Source organism: Silene latifolia, chromosome Y (assembly GCF_048544455.1).
Source record: "Silene latifolia isolate original U9 population chromosome Y, ASM4854445v1, whole genome shotgun sequence".
Lineage (NCBI taxonomy): Eukaryota > Viridiplantae > Streptophyta > Magnoliopsida > Caryophyllales > Caryophyllaceae > Silene > Silene latifolia.
Window position 1 is genome coordinate 298,462,210 of NC_133538.1, and position 12,290 is coordinate 298,474,499.

The following is a 12,290-nucleotide window of genomic DNA, read 5'->3' on the forward strand; positions in this document are numbered from 1 at the left end:
AGTTAATTTGAACTTTCTAGCAAGACTCAAGGGCATTACACTTATACTGGCTCCTATGTCACATAATGCCTTCTCAATCGAAAAGGTACCAATGCTACAAGGAACGGAGAAGCTACCTGGGTCTTCTAGTTTGTGGGGTGCAGTGTGGGTTAGATAAGAACACGACTCTTTAGTAAGTGCGACAGTATGCACAGTTTCAAGTGACCGCTTTTTAGATAAAAGTTGTTTCATGAATTTAGTATAAGCGGGTACTTGGTTTACTAATTCGAGAAAAGGAACTTGTAAATTCAAGCTACGAATAACTTTTTCAAATTTATTGAAAGATACCTGTTCCTTCGTTGGCACTAGTCGCTCTGGATATGGGGCTGTAAGAAGTAACTTAGCCCTCTCCTCTAAATCTCGCATGCCGGCATCCGTGGACTTAGGCTGGAAGTCCACTACCTTCTCCTTATTGAAGCTTGACCCCTCTTCAGACCGTCTCAAATATGAACCATTGATCGACATTGGGTCGTGCCGGAACTGCAATGCAGACCCATCGCGGTGGGTCTGGCCTCAATATTTTCGGGGCAGTCGTACCCCGAAACAAATGATCCCTCAATTTATCGGGCATTGGAGGACGAAAAGGTTCACTATCAGCAGCAATCTCAGTCGATCGACCGGTTAGGTCAGTCGATCGACCGGTTAGGTCAGTCGATCGACTGGCTTCAACAGTACCAGAAGCTACTGTTTGTTACACCTCAGTCGATCGACCGGGTATGTCAGTCGATCAACTGACATACCTGGCAGGAGCCTTTTTCTTTCCTTTGTTCGTTCCAGCTTTGTTTTGACTCGGTTCCGGCTTATCTTTTTCACGGGCATCCTGAATCATAGCAGGCCCCTCCAGGGTGGACCCGCTCCTCAAAGTGATGGCATTAAGGGTCTCTTTTTGGTCCGTCTGAGTCGGTAAGTGCCTCGGAGCTCGAGTGGTATTCTTGCTAGCCAATTGAGCAATTTGGCTCTCTAGCAGTTTCATTCCGGCCTCTCTAGCTTGGGACACCTTTTGCAGCATATTCTTCAACTCAGCAAACTCAGAATTTTGGGATTGTTGTTGCTGCGGCACATAGGGAGGTTTTTGAAACTGTTGTTGCTTACGGGGAGGCACATAACTCTGCTGCTGCTGTTGCTGTGGAGGTTGAGTCGGATTTAGAACATTCTGGTTACTCCACCTCAAGTTGGGATGGACATTCGGCTCATAGCACGTGTTTGTCTGCCTGTAATGTTGAAAGGCAGCACAAGACTCAAAGGGACTAGGACAATTTTCCGAGACATGTCCCTCAGCTACACATCTTCTACAGATGAAAGGACCGTCTGAAACAGCATTCACATGATACATCCCTCCTTTTGAAGCTCCTCCCAACTCGTATTTGTCAAACCTAGCCGTGAGAGCCTCTAATGCAGCTACAGAAGGGAATTCAGCACTCCTCCTCTGATTGCCTCTCGAATTCCCATATTCAGCTTTATGGGTGGCTAAGTCATCAATGATCTAACACCCCTTAGTTTTTCCCATATTCTCAGCAAATCGGCCATTGGCTGCAGCATCCAAGATAGCCCTCTGATCGTCATACAGCCCGTTATAGAACTGATTGCAAAGACTCCATTTTTCGAACCCATGGTGTGGAACGGTTCGCACTAGCTTCTTGAAACGGACCCATGCTTCATGAAAGTTCTCATCAGGTCCCTGTTTAAAGCTCGTGATCTGAGCTCTAATGGCATTCGTCTTCAAGGCAGAGAAGTATTTCTTATAGAATGCCAAGGCCAAAGAATTCCAGTCGGTGATCCCATGAGCAGCTCGATCCAGATCTCTGTACCACTCCCTTGCAGCATCACAGAGTGAGAATATAAACATAGTCTCCTTTATCGGGTCCTGGGTCACACCGGTCGGCGGGGGTATAGAGCAGCAATAATCGATAAATATCTCCATATGCTTGGCTGCATCTTCATTTGCAGCTCCCCCGAACTGGTTCCTCTCAACTAAGTTGATATAGGAAGGCTTCGGTCCGAATTTCCTATCAGCTCCAGGTAATTCGAACCCCTTGTATATATTTGCAGCTGTCGGCTCAGAATGACTTGCTATAGTTGCTTCTTCAGCCATGATTGGAATGTCTGTAGAAGTGACTGTCTCAGCTGAAGAAGTAGAAGCAGGAGATGTAGGTGGATCTTCTTCGAACAGTTTGTTCTCGTAGTAACTAGATAGAGTACTCAACTCTTTCTCTGTCGGCAATACCCTTGATGATCGTCTCAACTCACGCAAGGTATTCTCAATCTCAGGATTGAAAGGTACTAATTCACCACCCTGTGACCTGCGCATAAGAAGAAACTACAAAAAGAATATGAGAATAGTTTAAGGAATGAATGTCCCTTAAACTAAGAAACAGGCTAAAATAAAACAACTAAAAATTAGAACAATTGCCTCCCTGGCAACGGCGCCAAAATTTGATACCCGTCGTTGTGAGTACCAAAAATAAAATTTATAATTCCTATTAAAAGTAACCTGGGCTAGTGGTAACAGGGTCGAACCACAAGGAGGCGAATGTAATTAAAAGTTGTCTAAATTTAGTCTAAGGTAACAAGTGTGGGGGTTGATTTCATTTGGTCTATAGCTAATAACAATAAAGATAAAAAACTAAAGAAATATATTAAATCAAATATAAATAAGGGTACTAGGATGGTCGGTTCACTATAGTTTCGGCGGCAGCAAACTAAGTTGGTCTAAATCAAACACATGAGGCGGGAAAACAAAAGGTCCTCTCGGTCCACTCTTTACAGATAGCATCTTTCGATCTCGCTATAAGTCCCTTATATCACTAATACTGACTCTCATCCTGAATAGTGACTAATAATCTAAACTTTACCTATCTTTCGATCTCAGCATAGTTTAGTCATTTTAATTGGTGATCTCACAAATGCCCCTATCTCTCGATCTAATGGGTCAGTCACATCCTATACATTCAACTAGTCGTGTGCACTCGATTAGTCGAATAAAGAATTAAAACAATTAAAACGAAGGTAAAACCTCACGTGGCGATCGATCGACCAGGTATGGCGATCGATCGGCCCGACACGCGATTTCAGTCCATGTTAATTCTACGCCGCCTAATCCTAGAGTTCCCCTACATCCTAGCACAAGCAATTTAGCTACTCATACTGAAATTAAAGGCAACAATGAAATTGGCTAAATAAACTACAGAATTCATGATTAATACGGTAAAATAAACAATTAATATAAGACGGCAATTCGGCTTTGGGGAAACTGATCTAGCAATTCTACAACTACGAATGAATGCAAAATAACTGAATAAAACTAGAGAATACCGTGTGAATTGCGAAGGAAAAGAACAAAGTTGAATGCCAAAGTGAATTGTATTTAATACCGAAATAATCCTTGAACCCTAATTAATATTCTAAAACCTGATGAAACTGGATGTAAAACTTGATGATTTTTCTGAATGTTCTAGGTTACGTTATATAGAAAATATACGTAACACTTATTATCAAAACCTAAACACAATTGGCTTGCTTTTCCTCGATCTTCTTATTCACGTCTGATTAGCGTCTTGGTCGATCGACTGCTGGGACCGGTCGATCGACTGCTCTTCAGTGTACAGTAGCTTCTGTAGTCATGGGTTGGTCGATCGACTAAGAGGGCCAGTCGATCGACTGCTTTAGCTGGTAATCCGCTTTTAACTTCTCGTGGATTTGTCTTTTAGGCCTTGAAACGCGCACCAAGCTCGTTCCTTAAGTGAATTCTTCACGTCAAATGCAATGCAGGATACTCGGGGACGGATTTAGCTCAATTTCCGTTGAATTCTGCACATTTCTGCAATAATGTACAAAAACACGAAAGTAGACGGAAATAGGGAGAATAGTAGCATAAACTACTAAAATGAGCTCGGAAATGCGTGTAAAACAGGATGTAAAATATCATATAAAAGACACGCATCAACTACTTCGTCAATATTAGAAACCGGTGGTGGTTTTCATCATTGTATTTGATACGTATGATGATTAGAATATGACGACTAGCAACAATTATGTTGAGAGATAGAGTCATTGTGTACTCAATCTAGTTTTTGGGTTTAGAGTTGTACTTAATTGTGACTATTAAGTGCAAAAACTCTAAATAAGAATATAAACTTGTTAAGATACAAAAGAGGTTTCACTTTTGTGACCCTATACACCATGATTTGATGTATGGCTAGCCCATTATCAAGGTGATTATATTCTAAACCAAACTAGAATGATATATCATGTAGATGATCCAAGACTCAAATTGGTAACCTAAGATTGAACCTTAGATTCGGGAATGATGAACGCAAAGAGTTATCGAGTACTCTTGAAACCATTAGATCTTATGGTATATGCGTATCTTGTATTCAAAGCAAGATGTCTCGTGCTTTTTGGTTGCAAAGGAGATCGAGATTGTAAATCATTGATCCAAAATAGGTTGATCATTTTCTTTTACCAACGATTTAAGTTGACGCAAATGTGTTAACTTAATAAGGTAAATAGAGAAATCTTTGAAGAAGTTCAAAGAGTTCAAAGAATCACAATTAAGTCGTGATGGGATTATCAAAGTGAAGACTTTGATATAAGCCAAAGGAAATGTGATAAAGAAATCAAACGGTATTCGATATGGTTTGGACTTCAATCAAGTTACTTTGAGTTACTTGATCCTTTTGGGGATTTTATCGTTTTGTCTAAGTTGTTTTTCCACTAAATTAAACGATTCATATGAGATATGAAATGGTAGAGTACCATGTTTTTAAGTTTTCAAAAGAAACAAATGCTTATTTTTCCTTACTATAATCACGAGTGCAACGGGTTTGCGGCTCGTGAAGCTGTCTTACTAGAATACAAGTTTATTTCTAGAATACAGAGTGGGAGAAATTATTCAAGAGTCACAAAAGAATTGTATGTCGCAAGAAACTGGTCTTTCTTGGCTACGTGAGACGTTTTGTACATTTTGTGTAAGGCATTGTTTCTTTAAAACCTAGGAGGTTAAAGTCATCACTTGTTGAAGATGATGAATTCATGTTACTTTTAAGAAAGTAAAGAGCTTACAACTTACAAATAAATTGTTTGATTCAAGTTAATTACTTCTGGAAAGTAATGAACATATGACTTACATGAGAATGTTTAAGTCACAACTCAATACAAGGCTTAAAGTCATGAAAATCCGAAATAAAAGGCTTGATTAGTGACAAAGGGTTTTGCACTAATAAAGAGAGATTTCAAAGCTTGATTGGTAGCAAAGGGTTTTGCACTAGTTGAGAAGCTTAAGTCTAAGGATTGTATTTCATTATGATGAGATATATAGCGAGTGAATCCAAAAACCCACTTCTTAAAAGAAGAAATGTATTCGATACATGTTATGAGTTTTTGCAATCCTAAGATAATGTGAAACTTAAGAGATGGTCTTGAGTAGGACATCAATGAGTTGGAATCAATGATTTGATCATGGTATAAAAGTTTTCCCGATAAGTCGAGAAGTTGTGTTTATACATGAAGTTTAGTGGGAGTTACAAAAAATTTAGTAGTCTTATATGTGGATGACATATTGACCATTGCGAATGATTTAAGACTTTGGAGAAATATAATACATATTTAATATCCGAATTTATGGAGATAAATCTACATGATATTAATATGAAATAAGGAGTCTTATGTTGATAAGATTCATGACTAGTTCAATCGAATTGAACATATTTGATTGATTACATTTGCTTCCGCTTCCGAATCAATTAAATAGGAAATGATGTATAAAACTTCATATACTTTGAGTATGATGAATTGTTTCAAATTGAATTTAAGTAATAGTTACCTAGTAAGCCATAAAGATTACCCTTAAGTGCTTGCAGAAGCATTAAGGATGTAAAGCAAAGTGTTTTTGATGCAATTTTGTGTAAGGGTGTTACACAAATGACAATTGACAATTGAGATTGCGCATGGTTTCCGACAAAACCATAATCAAAACACATTAGGATGGTTAAAATACCATTTTGGCTATGTTATTTAAGAAATAGATTTTCTAGAATCGTTCTAGGCAATAAAGAACAATGAGAAATATTTACAACGGAAATTGAGTACACTTGTAATCATGGGATGTGCAAGAGGGATGAGTCCCGCACACTGTGAAAACAGTGGGAGCAAATGTATACATTACGAAAGGAAACCAAGTATGTAGCAAGGTTGAGCAGGGAGTTGATAAGACCTACTTACAATGCCTATTCATAGGCTTAACATGATGAGTCATGTCATTTTAATTGGATTGAGATGAACAACTACATACAAGATCAAATTAGATTATAGAATATGAAATAATAACCAGGCATTGACTATTCATATGTGATAATCGCATTTGTCGTTCGAGTTTTACTTAACTCTTTTATTATACTTTGTTACATCCAAACGGGTTGTATGACGATATTGAAGCCCGTTAAAGTGAACCCGGATTAACATAGTATTCGCCCATAGTCACTTGTATGAGGTGACGTCTCGAAATGACTAGAGTGTGATGCGATTGATGGCAAGTTCAGTGCCATACAATCATGTGAGATGACTAGTCGATCACATAGGCAGACTGTTAGGAACACTTTGCCGGGCAGTGACCGCTTATAGAGTTCTGGCAAATTTATATAGCTTGGTCGTGGCGAGAGCTACTATAGTATTCTAATGAGTCGATTCTTTTGACTAAAGACTGTCCGCCAAAGATGGCACAGTTTCAGATTAGCTTTGATTTATGTTACTACGACCTTCGTAAATGGGGTCAAATGGGCATATTTTGGGTTATGATGGCTGTGGCTAGTCGAAGGGAATAGTGCGATAAGAATTTTACACCCCTTTGTCAGGATTAAAACAATATCTCAGGGCCACTCGAGGAGTAATGAACTGGAAATGCGTGGCCACGCTCGGAAGGTATCTATGGTAGATAATTCCGGTCAAATCAGTTATTCTCCAGATCGAGGAAACCACTCTCGATATGATCACTTGCAAGTACGACCCGAAAGGCACCTTGCATTGAGTGGGAGATAGTAATAGGACAAGAGAATTGGTGGCGCACACTTGTCGAGGATAAGTGGGAGATTGTTGGAGTAAGTGTCCCAGACAATAATGCGATCACAATTGTCGATCATATTGATCACATATTTAAATCTCATAACAAGAATACGAAAGGGATGATACGTTACATATATAGTCAACTGGTCGACACATATCAGTAATGATTGGCTGGCTAGAGTTTGACATTACTATCGTGCGACGGTGGTGATCAGTTGATCCCTTGAGGTCACACCTAAAGGACGATTCCCTTAATTGAAAAAGGTTAATTAATTGTATGTCGTTACAGATTAATTAATTCCTTAAAATTGAATAAATTATTATCATAAGAGAGAAAATGACATCTTATTATAATGTGATTAAATAAGATTTTATTTAGTAATTTAAGAAGTTATATTACTAAAATCAATCGGTGTTTGCGAAGCACGCGAGATGAGAATGATATGTTAGTTATAATTACAAGATGTTGTGAATTATACTAACTAGTATTTAAATGACCATTTTATGTGAAAGTAATTTTGAATTACTAGTCAATTTGTTAAATGTGATTTATTTAATTTGTAAATGATATTTAATTTGTTAAATATGCATTTTAAATTAAAACATGACATAAGACATGTCACATGTCACATGACATACAATTGTACAATTGACAAAAATAAAATGGACTCCATATTACACATGATAACCGAAAATTGGTGGGCAATTTTAGAAGTTTTGTCTTATTCATTTATCTTATTCATTTGTCTATGACATTTGATAGTGACTTGACTATGAGAAAGGCTTACACTAATTAATCTTGTGAAGACAAAAAGGAAAAAGGAAAAGGTCCTAAAATCCCCCCCCCCCCCCACCCACCAGTTTTTACTATCAACAATTGAGAGATTTTTCTCAATTTTTCCATTCTCTCATGTTTTATGAAAAACACAACACTCTCTCTCTTGTTCTTCATAAAATTTATTTTTATGAATCAAATTTGTACAAATCAATCACTAATAATACTAGTTGTAGTATGTGAGTATTAGTAATCGATTTTAAGGTAAACCACATTACAAATATCTAGTACATATTATTTTGTGTGATTTTGGGATAGTCTTGGGTGCTACTTATTGGAGGGCTTCTATTTGAAGTCATGGATGATCATCCTAATGTATTTTTAGCTCAAGAACAAATGAAGGTAGGAGACCTTCATTTGTGCCCATTTGGCTGAATTTTTGATGGTGAGAAAACGATTTTCTCATCTCTTGTTATTTAGTTTGCATGCATAAGATCAACAATTTATTTTATGACTAAATAAATTAATTCATATATGAATATGTATAGTAATGAGATTAATTAATTCCAACAGATAGTGCCTTGGCGGCACAGTTAGAGACTATTTCAGCTCATATTGCCGAGATAAAGACTACCCAATCATTGGGTAGTAAGGAGAGAGTTCATGCTATGAGTCAGCAAGTAGAGGAGTCTTGTGCTAGATGCGGTTTAGACGGTCACAGTGCAGCTGATTGCATGTGCACAATGGAGCAAGTTAATGCCTTTCAAGCTTACATACAAGGTGCACAAGGTACACCTTTCTCTAATTTTTACAATGAAAGAACAAAGGAGCATCCATTCCTTCAATGGTCCAGTCAGAATGTGCAAAACCCGCAGCAGCCACAGAAGAATATTTATGTCCCTCCCAACAATCGTGGTAATCAACCACCAGGGGGATATCAAAGGCAAAATCAAGGAGGCCAGCAGTTTAACAATCAATATCAACAGCCTCCTCAACAAACTCCTCAACAAACCCCTCAACAAGCTCCAAACATTGAGATGGCAGAGTTGCGCAATCTTTTGCAACAAACTTTGTCGATGCAGCAGAAGCAGACGGCTCAAATTTCTGAGCTGATTGCCCATAATAAGATGCTAGATAATCAAGTGGCTCAGATGGCACTTCAAAACCCATCAAAACAGGCCGTGGGTCTTCCTCCTCAAGGTAAACAAGCTCACGAGCAAGCTAATGTTGTTTAGCTGAGGAGCGGTACTTCTTATGCGAATCCCGACCTGCAAAGCCTTGGTAATGATGTGCCCATTACTGATGATGAAGTCCCTTATATGCATCCCAAAGGATTGGGTAATTTGGAGCTTAGTGATGATGAAAAAGAACCTGACGAAGTTGAAACACGAGCTGACGATAAAAGCAAAAAGGACGAAAAAGCTGAACCTGCTGAGGTTCCTCGATCGAGTCAGCCCAGGCTCGATCGAGGAACCAGTGTGGTTGATCGATTCACCTTCAGGCTCGATCGAGGCACCTCCTCGACAGACGACGGTGTTTCAAAAGTTGTTTCTAAGGTCAAGCAAGCCGAGCCCATTACTTTTACACTACCTTTTCCTCATCGGCAGCAAAAATCCAAGCTAGACAAGCAGTTTGGTAAGTTTATCGAGGTCGTGAAGAACCTACAGGTAAGTGTTCCCTTCCCTGAATTAATTACTCAAGTGCCGGCTTATGCAAAATTCATGAAGGAGATTTTGACAAGGAAGAGATCCTTTGATGCGGTGGAAACTATTGCTTACACTCAGAAGTGCAGTGCCATGTTTCCGATCAATTAACCGCCAAAATTAAAGGACCCAGGAAGCTTTTCTATCCCTTGTCATATTGGTCATCTTGCTATTAGTAAAGCTCTTTGTGATTTAGGAGCTAGCGTCAGCGTTATGCCTTATTCTATTTGTAAGAAATTAAATATGGGTCCGTTGACAGTTACTAATATGACACTACAGATGGCCGATAGATCTGTTAAACACCCATTAGGGGTATTGGAGGATCTTCCTGTTCGTATTGGGAAGTTTTTCATTCCCGTTGATTTCGTTGTCATGGATATGGCTGAAGACAACCAAATCCCTATCATTTTGGGCAGACCGTTCCTACACACTGCAGGGGCGGTTATAGATGTTAGGCTAGGGAGATTGAGTTTAGCTATGGGGGATGATACAATTGTCTTTAACTTGGAAAAAGCATTAAAACATCCCATGATAGAAGAGAGTTGTCATAGTATAGATGTTGTTGATTTTACTATTGATGAGTGTCTTCCTATGTGTTTGGACAGGGATCCTCTGGAGATTGTACTGGTCACGGATTCAGCTGATCAGACGGGTTCATGGAATCCAGAAGTTCATCGGATTGAGAAGATTCTAACTGGAGAGGAATACCCCCATCAAAGAGTATATAGTTTGGGTACTGCACCTAAGGTAACTGAGGTAAAGAAACCTGAATTAAAACCTCTTCCCTCTCATCTTAAGTATGAATTTCTTGATGACTGTGAAATGAACCTAGTGATTGTCAATGCTAGCCTGACTGAAGGTTAACTATTTGCTTTGTTGATTGTTTTTAGAACTCATAAAAAGGCCATTGGGTATAGCATTGATGATCTGAAAGGTATTAGTCCTGATTTTTGTATGCACCATATTCATTTGGAAGAAGGCCACAAGCCTAGTGCACAGGGTCAGAGACGACTAAACCCTCCAATGCAGGAGGTGGTGAGAAAATAGGTACAGAAATTACTTGATGCTGGTATTATCTACTCTATATCTGATTCTAAATGGGCCAGTCCTGTCCAAGTTGTACCTAAGAAGGGAGGTACTACAGTAGTAAAAAATGATAAGAATGAATTGATTGCTACTAGACTTGTTACAGGATGGAGGATGTGCATTGACTATAGGAAGTTGAACACGGCTACTAAGAAATACCATTTCCCACTTCCTTACATTGACCAAATGTTTGAGAGATTAGCATGTCATAGTTATTTTTGTTACCTAGATGACTACTCCGGTTTCTTTCAGATACCCATTCATCCTGACGATCAGGAAAAGACCACTTTCACATGTCCGTATGATGTATTTGCCTATAGGAGGATGCCTTTTGGTTTATGCAACGCTCCTGCTACTTTTCAGCGTTGTATGATGGCCATATTTTCTGATTACATAGAGTCTATCATGGAAGTCTTTTCGGATGATTTCAGTGTATATGGTACTGATTTTGATGTTTGCTTGAGAAACTTGACTAAAGTTTTGCAGCGCTATGAGGAGAGCAACCTTGTTCTCAACTGGGAGAAGCGCCACTTTATGGTTACTGAAGGGGTGGTACTCGGTCACTTGGTGTCAGGTAAGGGTATTCTGGTAGACAAAGCTAAGGTTGAGGTAATTGAGCAACTCCCGTACCCGGTTAATGTTAAAAGTGTGCGTAGTTTTCTTGGTCATGCAGGGTTCTATCGCCGCTTTATTAAGGATTTCTCTAAAATTGCTCAACCTCTAACTCGGCTTCTTCATAAAGATACACCTTTTGTGTTTAATGACGAGTGTGTTAAAGCTTTTGACAGGATCAAACAAGCTCTTATCTCAGCTCCCATAATCCGATCACCGGATTGGAGCCTTCCTTTTGAGAATATGTGCGACGCCAGTGACTATGCTGTTGGAGCTGTTTTGGGGCAGCAAAAGGACAAGATGTTACATGCCATTTACTATGCAAGCAAGACTCTCGATGATGCACAAATTAACTATGCTACTGCAGAGAAGGAGCTTCTTGCAGTTGTCTATTCTTTAGACAAGTTTAGAGCTTATCTTGTTGGTTCTAAAGTTAATGTTTATACTGACAATGCAGCTTTGAAATATCTTTTAACCAAACAGGAGGCTAAACCTAGACTTATTAGATGGGTTTTGTTATTACAAGAATTTGATTTAAAAATCCGTGACAAGTCTGGTGCTGAAAATGTTGTTGCAGATCATTTGTCTAGGCTGAGATTTGCAGGAAGAGAGATCTTGCCCATTGATGACTCTTTTCCAGATGACCAACTTTTGGCTGTAGCTGCAAATACTCCATGGTTTACAGACTATGCTAATTATTTGGTAGGAGGTATGCTTCCTCCTGACTTATCCTATCAGCAGAAAAAGAGATTTTTGCATGACGTGAAGCGGTAATTCTGGGACGATCCATATCTGTTCCGAGAGTGCACAGACGGTATCTACAGACGATGTATTCCATAGGGTAAGGTACGCGCCATCCTTTCTCATTGTCACTCTTCTTCTTATGGAGGTCATCATGGTCCTTCTAGGACATTTGCTAAGGTAATGCAATCAGGTTTTTATTGGCCTACTATCTTAAAGGATGCTACTACTTTTGTCCGTTGTTGTGATGCATGTCAAAGGACGGACAATATCTCGCA

General features: G+C 39.1%; 1 non-coding gene across 1 annotated transcript; it reads left to right on the forward strand.

The window, feature by feature from the left end:
• The first annotated feature begins 1,643 nt into the window (after positions 1-1,643).
• Positions 1,644-1,750, forward strand: LOC141636007 (small nucleolar RNA R71). Its single transcript, XR_012540653.1, has one exon. It is a non-coding gene; the product is annotated as a small nucleolar RNA R71 (small nucleolar RNA).
• Positions 1,751-12,290: the final 10,540 nt, after the last annotated feature.